Source organism: Engystomops pustulosus, chromosome 9, assembly GCF_040894005.1.
Source record: "Engystomops pustulosus chromosome 9, aEngPut4.maternal, whole genome shotgun sequence".
Classification (NCBI taxonomy): domain Eukaryota; kingdom Metazoa; phylum Chordata; class Amphibia; order Anura; family Leptodactylidae; genus Engystomops; species Engystomops pustulosus.
Genome location: NC_092419.1, coordinates 29332687 through 29344314, shown reverse-complemented (window position 1 = coordinate 29344314; position 11628 = coordinate 29332687). Strand labels below are relative to the sequence as shown.

The 11628-nt window shown below is 41.5% G+C and overlaps 1 long non-coding RNA gene across 1 annotated transcript; it reads right to left on the bottom strand.

Annotated features, from left to right (window-relative positions):
• Positions 1-7428: 7428 nt before the first annotated feature.
• Positions 7429-10454, bottom strand: LOC140077332 (uncharacterized). The gene is made up of 3 exons (XR_011849766.1): positions 10407-10454; positions 9181-9247; positions 7429-7941 (listed from the first exon to the last, which is right to left on the bottom strand). It is a non-coding gene; the product is annotated as an uncharacterized lncRNA (long non-coding RNA).
• Between the last annotated feature and the right edge of the window lie 1174 nt (positions 10455-11628).

The window sequence follows — 11628 nt, the reverse complement described above, 5'->3', positions numbered from 1 at the left end:
AGGGGGCAGTATTATAGTAGTTATATTCTTGTACATAGGGGGCAGTATTATACTAGTTATATTCTTGTACATAGGGGGCAGTATTATAGTAGTTATATTCCTGTACATAGGGACAGTATTATAGTAGTTATATTCCTGTACATAGGGGCAGTATTATAGTAGTTATATTCCTGTACATAGGGGCAGTATTATAGTAGTTATATTCTTGTACATAGGGGGCAGTATTATAGTAGTTATATTCCTGTACATAGGGGCAGTATTATAGTAGTTATATTCTTGTACATAGGGGGCAGCATTATAGTAGTTATATTCTTGTACATATGGGGCAGCATTATAGTAGTTATATTCTTGTACATAGGGGGCAGTATTATAGTAGTTATATTCTTGTACATATGGGGCAGCATTATAGTAGTTATATTCTTGTACATATGGGGCAGCATTATAGTAGTTATATTCTTGTACATAGGGGGCAGTATTATAGTAGTTATAATTCAAATTCAAGGAATAGCTCAGCATCAGTAGTAAAAATCCATTCTTCTTTATTTCATTTAAATTAAAAAGTCCATAGCAAAGACCAACGCGTTTCAGGAGAATAATCTCCCTTAATCATGGTAACATTTTGCTCAATGCACAACCATATTTAAAAGAAAAGAGGACTGACATGGGCGGGTACATGGGCGGGTACATGGGCGGGTACATGGGCGGGTACATGGGCGGGTACACCCAAGTCTGGACATCACTTCCTCTTTGCACAGCAGATACAATTACAAATACACAGTGGATACAATTGTCATTACAAAACATTTTATACATTTCTTTAAAAAATCATCATAAGGTCTTCCCTGAAATTCATACCTGAGGGGATCCTAGTGTTTAAATTCATAATCCAATAAGCCTCTCTTTTTCTTAATGCTTTTAGCCAGTCACCACCTCTTTCTGGTCGGTTAACCCTCTCTACACCAAAGAATTTCAAAAAATTTGTTGTTCTATTGTGTTTTTCTACAAAGTGCTTTGTCGCCCCTGATATTCCCTTACTTTTCTTTGACACATCCCCTATATGTTCACTTATTCTGTCCTTTATTTTTCTTATTGTGCTGCCCACATATTTTATGCAGCATGCTGTGCATTCAATGACATAAATCGCATAGTCTGAATTGCAATTAATGAATGTTTCAATATCAAAGGATCTGTCATTGCTTTTCACAGTGTTACATTTTTTGGCATATGCGCACATATTGCACCTACTCCCATGACAAGGAAAAAAGCCCTTCTGTGAGAGCCAAATTTTTTTGTTTTTTTGTTCTTTGTAAAGACTAGGGGACACTATGCTTCCAATGGTTCTACCTCGTCTGGCTACAAATTGCACTCCCTCCTTTAAGATAGTTCGTAATTTTATGTCACTATTCAGCATTGGCAGATATTTTTTTACTATATTACACACTTGCCCATAGTTGCTGTTAAAATTTGTTGAAAAGGTGATTTTTTCCTTTTTTTGTTTTTTTCTTATTGCACCCTGTTCAGACTCTAATAAAGTGCTTCTGGGAACAGTGTCTATGCGTTTTTTTGCTTCCTCAATATGCCATCGCTTGTACCCTCTAGACTTTAAATTTTGGGCTAATTTCTCACATTCTACTTGAAAAACCTTATCTTCAGTGCAGTTTCTTTTTAGTCTGTGCATCTGACCTAGTGGGATTGCTTTTATCGTGTGGCTCGGATGACAGCTATCAGCCTGTAAAATTGAATTGACTGCTTGTGGTTTACTGTATGTCTCTGTGAGGATTGATCTGCATTTAGGATCTCCTGTGAGGAGCAGATCCAAAAATGATATCTTATCCTTTGCCATATCTCCTGTGAACACCAGATTGCAGGAATTATTATTAATATATTGCCTGAATAAACTTATTCTGTCCTCTGGTCCCTTCCAAATAATGAGGATGTCATCCATGAATCTGCCATACCATAGTATATCACCTATAAAAGGGTTGGCAGATCCATAGATGACACCCTCCTCCCACCAGGACATATATAGATTAGCTATTGATGGACTGAATTTTGACCCCATCGGGGCTCCCTCTGTTTGTAGGAAAAAATCACCATTAAAGCAAAAGTAGTTAGTCTGAAACAAGTGGAATACAGCTGACAAAAGAAACTCCTTCAAATTATTCTCATACCCACTGTATTTGTATAGGTGGTGTTTGAGTGCTTCCATAGCCAGGTGATGGGGGATGCAGGAGTATAAAGCTGTGACATCACAAGTCACCCACCTGCATCCCTCATCCCACGCAATATTGCGCATTGCCTGAAGTACAGATGTTGTATCTCTTAAATATCCAGGGGCTCTCTGAACAAGGGGCTGAAGGTGCAAATCCACCCAGTTACTCAGCCCCTCATTCAGGGAGCCAATACCCGCAATAATGGGTCTTAGCGGAGGTGGGAAAACAGGTTTGTTGAATATGTGGGCAGCACAAAAAGAAAAATAAAGGACAGAATAAGTGAACATATAGGGGATGTGTCAAAAGAAAGGTAAGGGAATATCAGGGGCGACAAAGCACTTTGTAGAAAAACACAATAGAACAACAAATTTTTTGAAATTCTTTGGTGTAGAGAGGGTTAACCGACCAGAAAGAGGTGGTGACTGGCTAAAAGCATTAAGAAAAAGAGAGGCTTATTGGATTATGAATTTAAACACTAGGATCCCCTCAGGTATGAATTTCAGGGAAGACCTTATGATGATTTTTTAAAGAAATGTATAAAATGTTTTGTAATGACAATTGTATCCACTGTGTATTTGTAATTGTATCTGCTGTGCAAAGAGGAAGTGATGTCCAGACTTGGGTGTACCCGCCCATGTACCCGCCCATGTACCCGCCCATGTCAGTCCTCTTTTCTTTTAAATATGGTTGTGCATTGAGCAAAATGTTACCATGATTAAGGGAGATTATTCTCCTGAAACGCGTTGGTCTTTGCTATGGACTTTTTAATTTAAATGAAATAAAGAAGAATGGATTTTTACTACTGATGCTGAGCTATTCCTTGAATTTGAATTTTCACTATTTGTGTCCGTGGCCGGCGGACTAGGCTCTCTTGCATCCCAGAGGAGTGGAGACTGGATTACAGACTACATGTCCAGGTGTGTGAGCGCTTATACCTGTTTCCCTCTCATTATAGTAGTTATATTCCTGTACATAGGAGGCAGTATTATAGTAGTTGGCTTGTACATGGGAGAAGGTATTGTAGTAGTTTTATTTTGTAAATAGAAGGCAGGATTGAATGTGTTATTCTAAATGTGTTATTGTAGCATTATTCCTGTACATAGGAGGCAGTATCAATATATTCTTTCTCTGAATTCTACATGTATGGCACAGGGGAAAGGTAATTAAGGCATAATTTACTGATCGACAGGTCACAATCCTTGCACATTCTATTCACTTACTAGCAAAAGATGTTCTTGTTTTGCATTAAGGCCATCTACCAACAATTTGTCTGTTATAACTCCACCCACATTATCTGACCACACCCACTTGTTTTGACTCCGCCCATAAGATGGGGCCACTTTTATATTTTTTTCCAGGGCCATTTTAAATTCCCAGTCCGCCCCTGGTGGCCACATATATTCTGCCCCTGGTCCAGATCTCTTGTCACTGTGCCATGCTGCCAGTGACCCTGGGGTGCACTATACTGCCCTCACTGACAGCATGGCACAGGTGCCCAGAGCTCTGGACCAAGGGAAGTATATATGTATGTGTGTGTGGCCACATATATACTACCCCTGGTCCAGATCTCTTGTCACTGTGCCATGCTGTCAGTGAGGGCAGTACAGTGCACCCCAGGGTCACTGGCAGCATGGCACAGGTGCCCAGAGCTCTGGACCAAGGGAAGTGTGTATATGTATGTGTGTGTGTGGCCACAGACCTGTGTCATTTGTGGTGATTTGATAGTAAATTCACCTGCCCGGTTCCATGTAGATTTGCTGCTCGGTGCACCCACCCTCCACCACACAACATACACTTTACCCTACACATCCCCTGCCAAATTCAAAAATCCTTCATATTGCCCCTGGATGGGGGTAGTGTTCCTCGCTGGATGGGGGTAGTGCTCCTCACTGGATGGCGGTAGTGTTCCTCACTGGTTGGGGGTAGTGTTCCTCGCTGGATGGGGGTAGTGCTCCTCACTGGATGGGGGTAGTGTTCTCCACTGTATTTGCTCCTGCTTTGTGATATAATTAGTGATGTTGGACTTTCTTTAGTGGTCTGTTTATTATCAGTATGGTGGTATTTATCTTGTTGTACTGGTAATGGTCATCATGTAGCAGTATTATATGTCCCTTGTAGAGCGGTATGGTGTGATTTTAGGCTAAATAGACGTGTTGGCACTTTGCGATTATTACATGGACTTTGGTTTGGAGTTTGGGCACTCTGTCTCGCCATCCCTGCCCTAGTATATAGCCAACCCATTCCCCCTAGTATGTAGCCTGCTAGCCAATACCCCCTAGTATATAGCCTGCCAGCCTCTGCCTCTGATATATAGCTAGCAGCCCCTGCCCTAAGTATTCCCAACCAATAAAAAAAATAAACTGTACTCCCCTTTCCAATGCCCTCCCCCAGATCAGAAAGCGACTGATGTCATAGTGCTTGCACTGCCGCTTATGTCAGCGAAGTGGCTAATGTCTTGCGTGTGAGCAGGCAGCGAGCTGGAGAAAGAGCACCAGTAGAAAGAAGAGGACCTGCGGGGGTTATCAGAAAGGTGAGTACAGAGCTTTTTTTTTTAAATCAAGTATTTTTGTGCTGAAAAACTTGGCTTATACTCGACTATATATGGTATATTTTAATTTGCCTCAAAATATAACATTGCATTTTTAATAACTATATTCAATACATTATTAGAAACTTACCGTATATTCTGGCGTATAAGACGACCTGGTGTATTATGACATGCAGGTATATAGCAGGAAAACTGTCGCTCATAAACATAAGGCATACAACAACAACATTACCATTGTCCATTTTACTGTAAATGTTACCATACTGTACTATAATACTGCCCCTTATGTACAGGAATATAACTACTATGCCATAAATCACCACCAGCCCCCCCAGTATATATCTAGCCCTCCCCTGTATATAGCCAAACAACCACCCCAGTATACAGTCAGCCCCCCCTATATATTGCCAGCCAGTCCCCCCAGTATACAGCCAGCTCCCCCTGTATTTTGCCAGCCAGTCCCCCCAGTATATAGCCAACCCCCTGTATATAGCCAAACTGCCCCCCCCCCTAGTATATTGCCAGCCTGTAAAAGTATTCTGCTGAATTACCGTATATCTGTATACTGGGGGCTTGCTGGACGCATGGCAAGTGGATCTCTAGAGCTTCTCACCTTTCCCGCGATCCACCGAAGCTCCACTGCTACACTCCGGCTGGCGGTGACAGCTCATTGAGCGCTGGCGGCTCACAGAATATGACGTCAGCCGCGTGCCGACGTCATATTCTCTGCGACGCCGGCACCCACGGAGCTGTCACCGGCGGCCGGAGTGTAGCAGCGGAGCTTCAGTGGATCGTGGGAAAGGTGAGAAACATTACCGGCGTATAAGACGACCCCAGACCAGACTGAAGATTTTTCAGTCTTCAAAAGTCGTCTTATATGCCGATATATACGGTAAATATTTTCAAAATCCCTTTTACCGAAAATCTAGATATTCACAAGGATGCAAAAATGTTTTGTAGGGTTACTGGACAAAATGCCTTAGAAGTAATTTGATGCAAGGAGGTTGAAGAAGGGGAACTGTTTTAAATTAAAGGAAATTTACCATCAAAATCAAGCATAGCTAAACCAGGGACACTTAGTCATAGGTACAGGCCTATCTATGGCCTATTCCTTTCTAAACTCAACTTTTAAAATAATGCTAATCAGCCTGAAGGGCTCCTGAGGGTTATAACAGAGCCCCTCTATTTTGCAGATTCACAGGCTGTTACACTGTCTAGCACTGCCCCTTTGCTCCTGCTCGGCACTCCCCCCTCCCTCTGTTGGATGTAATCTCACTTATGCACAGGAAGTTTAAGCACACAATAGGAGGGGGAAGTGCTCCTTGCATACTGTAACAGGCTTATCAGCATAAATTTGAAAGTGTATTTTAAAAAGAAGTAGGCCATGTATAACAATTGTAAGAAGATTACCAAAGTCTCCGTGCCTGGATCTATAAGTAAGTGTCCCTGGTTTATAATGTCTGAGTGTCATGGTAGATTTCCTTTAAATAGACCAAGCAGAATGTGGAGACTTATGGAATGGATATCTCATAAACATTTAGCAACCTCTGGGGGTCATTTACTAAGGGCCCGATTCGCGTTTTCCAGACGTGTTACCCGAATATTTCCGATTTGCGCCGATTTTCCCTGTATTGCCCTGGGTTTTTGGCGCATGCGATCGGATTGTGGCGCATCGGCGCCGGCATGCATGCGATGGAAATTGGGGGGCGTGGCCAAACGAAAACCCGACGGATTCGGAGAAACCACCGCATTTAAAAAAAAGGGTCGCTCGGCACGCCCTTACCTTCACTCAGCCTGGCTTGGTGAACTCCAGTGCATTCAGCGCAGCAGCGACATCTGGTGGACATCTGAGGAACCGCCTTAGTGAATCGCTGGAAGACCCGAATCCACCGCAGAGAACGCGCCGCTGGATCGCGAATGGGCCGAGTAAGTAAATCTGCCTGTCTGGATTTTACGGCGGTCATTAATGGTATTACTTCTTATCTGCCAAGTTTCTATGGTGGTGCTTTAGAGGAACTTTGCAATCTTGTTATTACAGCCAAGCCTTACACCCGAGACACCCTGGTCAAAACATGGACCTCAGTGGGTACAGAGAGAGTGGGCTCCTTCGGCCACCCACGATACCCAACAGCTGCAATCGTGGTCTGCTGATGACCCGACATGGCAGCCGTGGGGCCTCTGAAGTGTCTTGCCATATTTCAAACTTTGCAAACATTAGTGGCACAAGTGATCACAAAATCCGTAGTTTGTCTTATCAGAGCTAAGTGCCTCTCTCTCCGCCGACTTTGACTTCTTCCTCCTTCACTTGTTGATTTCCCCTCTGAAATTTGCTAGCGAGAAGTGTAGAGGCTAAGCTACAGATTATATTGAGACTCTGTGGGCCAGTTACAAAAGCTAAATCCCCACCCACCTGTTCAAAGTCAGACACAAACTGCTGAAAAATTAAGATGACAAGTCATTGAATGTCCATCATATATACAACTGGAGCACCGATTTGTTGTATGGTTAGAAAGCAAATGAACGTGGAAAACCGGGCAAAGGTGCGTAGATTTTAATTTTGAATGCGTACACATTTCAGTGAAGAATAGAGAAAGTGATTGACAGGATGAAAGAAGTAGCATCTCTACAACATAAAATCTAAACCTAAAAATACTAAAATGCGCACTACAGTACAATATAGAAATCTGACATTCTACATTTTTTTTCACACGAAACAGGAAAAATAAAAGTACAGAACATACATTTGTCAATGAGCGTAACAGTTACCCTCACCCTGTTGACATGTGGCTTCGTCTATTTTTGGTATCATGCATTCGGCAGAATTTGGGTTTTTGCAAAGTACAATCTTACTATTACAGGAAATGCTGAAAAATGAAAATGCGCAGTTGCAGGCTGTGTGTGGTGGGGGAGCGGTGGACAATCTGCAACCAAATGCACCAAATTCACAATGACATTGAAATGGGTAACCATCACAATTGCCCCCTCCTTGAAGACAGCTTCCAATAGATGTATCTGGACGAGGGCAAAGTGGAGAATTTCTCTGATTACAAGGTACCGTTATACCTTTACATATGAAAAGAAGCTTTAAACATTTGCAGGCATGATTATCCTCAGCTGGTTTGGTCACTATACATCCCCTGCCATCAAAAGAACATTTACAACCATCACTCTTCCTAACACCTGTAAACGAAAAAAATAGTCAATTTATTTTTTTTTTAATTCCAGACATTTGCTTTTTACTTAATCAGTGCCTTTTCTCCCTTTTTTTTCCATTGGCCTGTACTGGTATTGCAGCTCAACCTCATTTACGTGAAAGTTAGAGCTGCTGTACCAGACAACTTTTAGGTGGCTTGATAAATGTGCCTCAACTTTTAGACCGCTTGATAAATCTGCCTAGTTGGAGGAGATTTACTAATTCTAGCGCAAGAACAACTGTCGGCATCGGAAATCAGTCTCCGGAAAGCATAGCCCGATGTATTAAAGTAGCGCACGGCTGTTAGTAATTAATGGGTAGACGGAACTAATCAGTCGTGCGCCGTAAAAATGCCAACATCAATGAGATGTGTGCCAAAATCTTACATGGACTGCGCCTTAATTTTGCTCTCTGACCATTTTTTTCCCTGGTCTATTGTGCGCCAAAATTTGCACCAAAAAAGTGCTGATAAAATACACATAAATATGACGGATAATGTGGAAAAGTTAGGCCATGCCCACTTGCGGCAAAAAAACCCGGAGGAGTGGGGATAGTCGGAAACATCTGTTCTTTCTGGAGCAAACACATTATAAATGATTCGCAACAATTCTGCGCCAAAAAACGTAAAATCCTGCCATTTTTTTGTGCAGATACGATAATACCCCATTGAATGCACTTTTTTGAATGCACTTGAATAGCTACTATGGTACTTAATATTTATTACAAACATTTAGCAGATTCCTCTACAAAAGGGCATCTGGTTGGGCTCCCCTATGACCCATGTGCAACAGATAGATGGGTTTTCTGGGATTAGGCTACATTTACACAACCGTCATGTCAATAATATTTTATTTGTGGAAGATACAAACCTGCTGCTTAAAGGGCATTTGCACTCTACCAGATCTTCTTCCCGATCACATGGACTGGCTCAGTTAAGTGAATGGGGATTAGCTGCATAGCTGCTATACAGTGTACACCACTATTTTAGTAAGCAATGCAGAAATTGCAGTTCTTGTCCAAGTGTTGCAATCCTTACAACCATCTGTTCCAGTGGAGAGTCAAAAACCCCATCAAACTGATATTAACTAGTTATCCTAAGTCTTGATAATTTATTCATATCTCCTGATAATCCCATTAAATGTTATTGATCACTTAACTGAAAATTCTGTGTCCTATAGCAACTAAAACATTTGCAAATTAATGTATCAGAATAATGGACAACTTACCAAAAGTAGCAGAGATTAAAATGAAGAACATCCACTTCATTTTTTTCAGAATGTAAAGTATTTGGTACTGATAAAAAAAAATTCATAGGACATGAGAAACATTAATATTCTATATATTTCTATGAAGAAATGTTCATTATACTATTTATAAATAGTGATGCAAACTAACTACATAAATACATGCGCAAGCAGTTTGCACAGGTATTTATGTACAGTCTATGGCTACATTCACATTAACGTGTGCCCGATGTACCGTATCATGGCGGGCACATGGTGCTGCTCACTCCCGCCACTCTCCATAGAGAAACATGGGGCACGGCATGTATGATACGGTAAGATATGTCCTATCTTTTTACTGGGTACGGTACGGTGTCGCACTTGTGCTGCTTCCATATGGTACCATGCGCCCATTGCCATCTATGGGGGACGTAAATATGCTGTATATACGTTGGCCATATATACGTCCCCCCGTACCTCAGTGTGAATGCAGCCTATGTCTGCTTAATAAATGTAAGCCATAGCCTTGCCCCTATACCCCATATGATATAATTACGATGGATAATAACTTAAATGGACATTACAGAGATCTTTCTAATGTTCTTTTTACACCTTGGCTTTTTACCACTACAAGTGGGCATCCTCTATCTTCATACAAGTCTTTAAAGGAAATCTACCACCAGGATCAGGACTTACTTTCTGGTCCGGTAGGATCTGCCCTATGCCCTAGTTTTTACAAAAAAGGCTATAAGAATTATGCAAATGAGCCATCTCCATAGCTATTAATTGAGCTCGGAGCCCTCTGGCTCATTTGCATAATTTTTTAACCATTTTTTGTAAAAACGAGGGCATAAGGAGCTAAAATAAGAGCAGATCCTGCCAGAGGGGACACATGCCAACATGTAAGTGTACTTGGCTTACTGTCAAGGAACCTGGTGTTAGATTTCCTTTTAAAGCAGTGAACATGTTTTAAAGGGGTCTGGCATAAGCAAAATATCAGGTTTGTGGGAACTACAATGTTTTTTATGACCTGTTGATCCAGGGATTTGTTCTCACTTTCAGATTTGGGGTCAGTAAAGAATGTATTTACTACTATGAATCAATTTTCCTCTGCCTTATGTTTTTTATTCCCTTCTTCTGTACCAACATTATAAGAAGTCATTTCAATCAACTCTGATACTATTTAATGCTGTATACAATATCATAAGAAATAGATATGATGTACTCACAAATGATGAACTCTGCTTTCGGCTGCAACTTTACCCACTGAACCTTGTTGTAGGATTGAGCAATTCTATTATCTAGCAGAGAACGGTGTACACTGCCAAAAAGTTTCATTGTGATGACACAATGCTTGTCAGTGACAGTCCAACCTTTCCATTATACCTTTCCAAGGAATATCTTCACCCTCAGATTCAATCATTGTAAACTATAATCTCTTAAGAACTTTTTAAAAGTTCATTATAAAATACGTAATATTGGATTCCTGGGAAAAAGACGGATTTGTCACTGATCATTTTTCTAAATCTTTGTATTAGACAACTTTACAGTTAAAGGGTTTTTTTGGTCTAGGAAAAATAAATAGACCACGGTGCTTAGACCATCAACAACACACTATTCACTTAATGCCAAAAACAGCACAGCACATTATACAGCAGCGTTAAATTGAATGGGACCCAAGCTATACTCGGGCCATGAGATATATGGATGGACGTCAATGCAATGTTATGCGGAAGTGGTTATCAGCATTGAGCAATGTCAGCTGATTAACTGATTTTATTAACTTAAGCCATTAACATAATCCATAAACTTTAAGCCATTATAAGCAGGTGCCAGCACTGGACATACCTGGGAAAGTTCCGGGGCCCAGAGCTGTTGAGGGGCCCACATAAGGCTGTACATAAGGAATCCATGGGGGTGAAGGGGGCTGAATCTAGTGAATCCATAAGGGGAATTTTTAATGCTGCCACTGTTCACTGCAAAGGGGCCCATGGAGGCTCCGTCACTCAGGGGCCTACTTAAACCTGGAGCCGACCCTGATGAGCACCAGAAAAAGTCACCAACAAGCATGCCTCATTCTTTGGTTGTTGAGCTACCGTCTTTAGTGTGGACTGTAGAATGGTCCTTACTAGTTCAGCACAGATGCTAGCATAGAGACAGGCTGTTCCATACATCAGTATGTCAGTGTGCTTGATTTACAATGCCTGATCCTGGTAGTTGATTTTCTTTAAAGACAGTAAGCTTTGTGATGGGCAATATAAAAATGGTCATTACTTGATGGTCCATATGCTTGGTTCATTATAGTGTGGGAAAACCACCAAACAGATCCCTTTATTAAGGTTTACATAATGGGGCAGATTTACTTACCCGGTCCAGTCGCGATCCAGCGGCGCATTCTCTGCTCTGGATTCGGGTCCGGCCGGGATTTATGAATGTAGTTCTTCCGCCGTC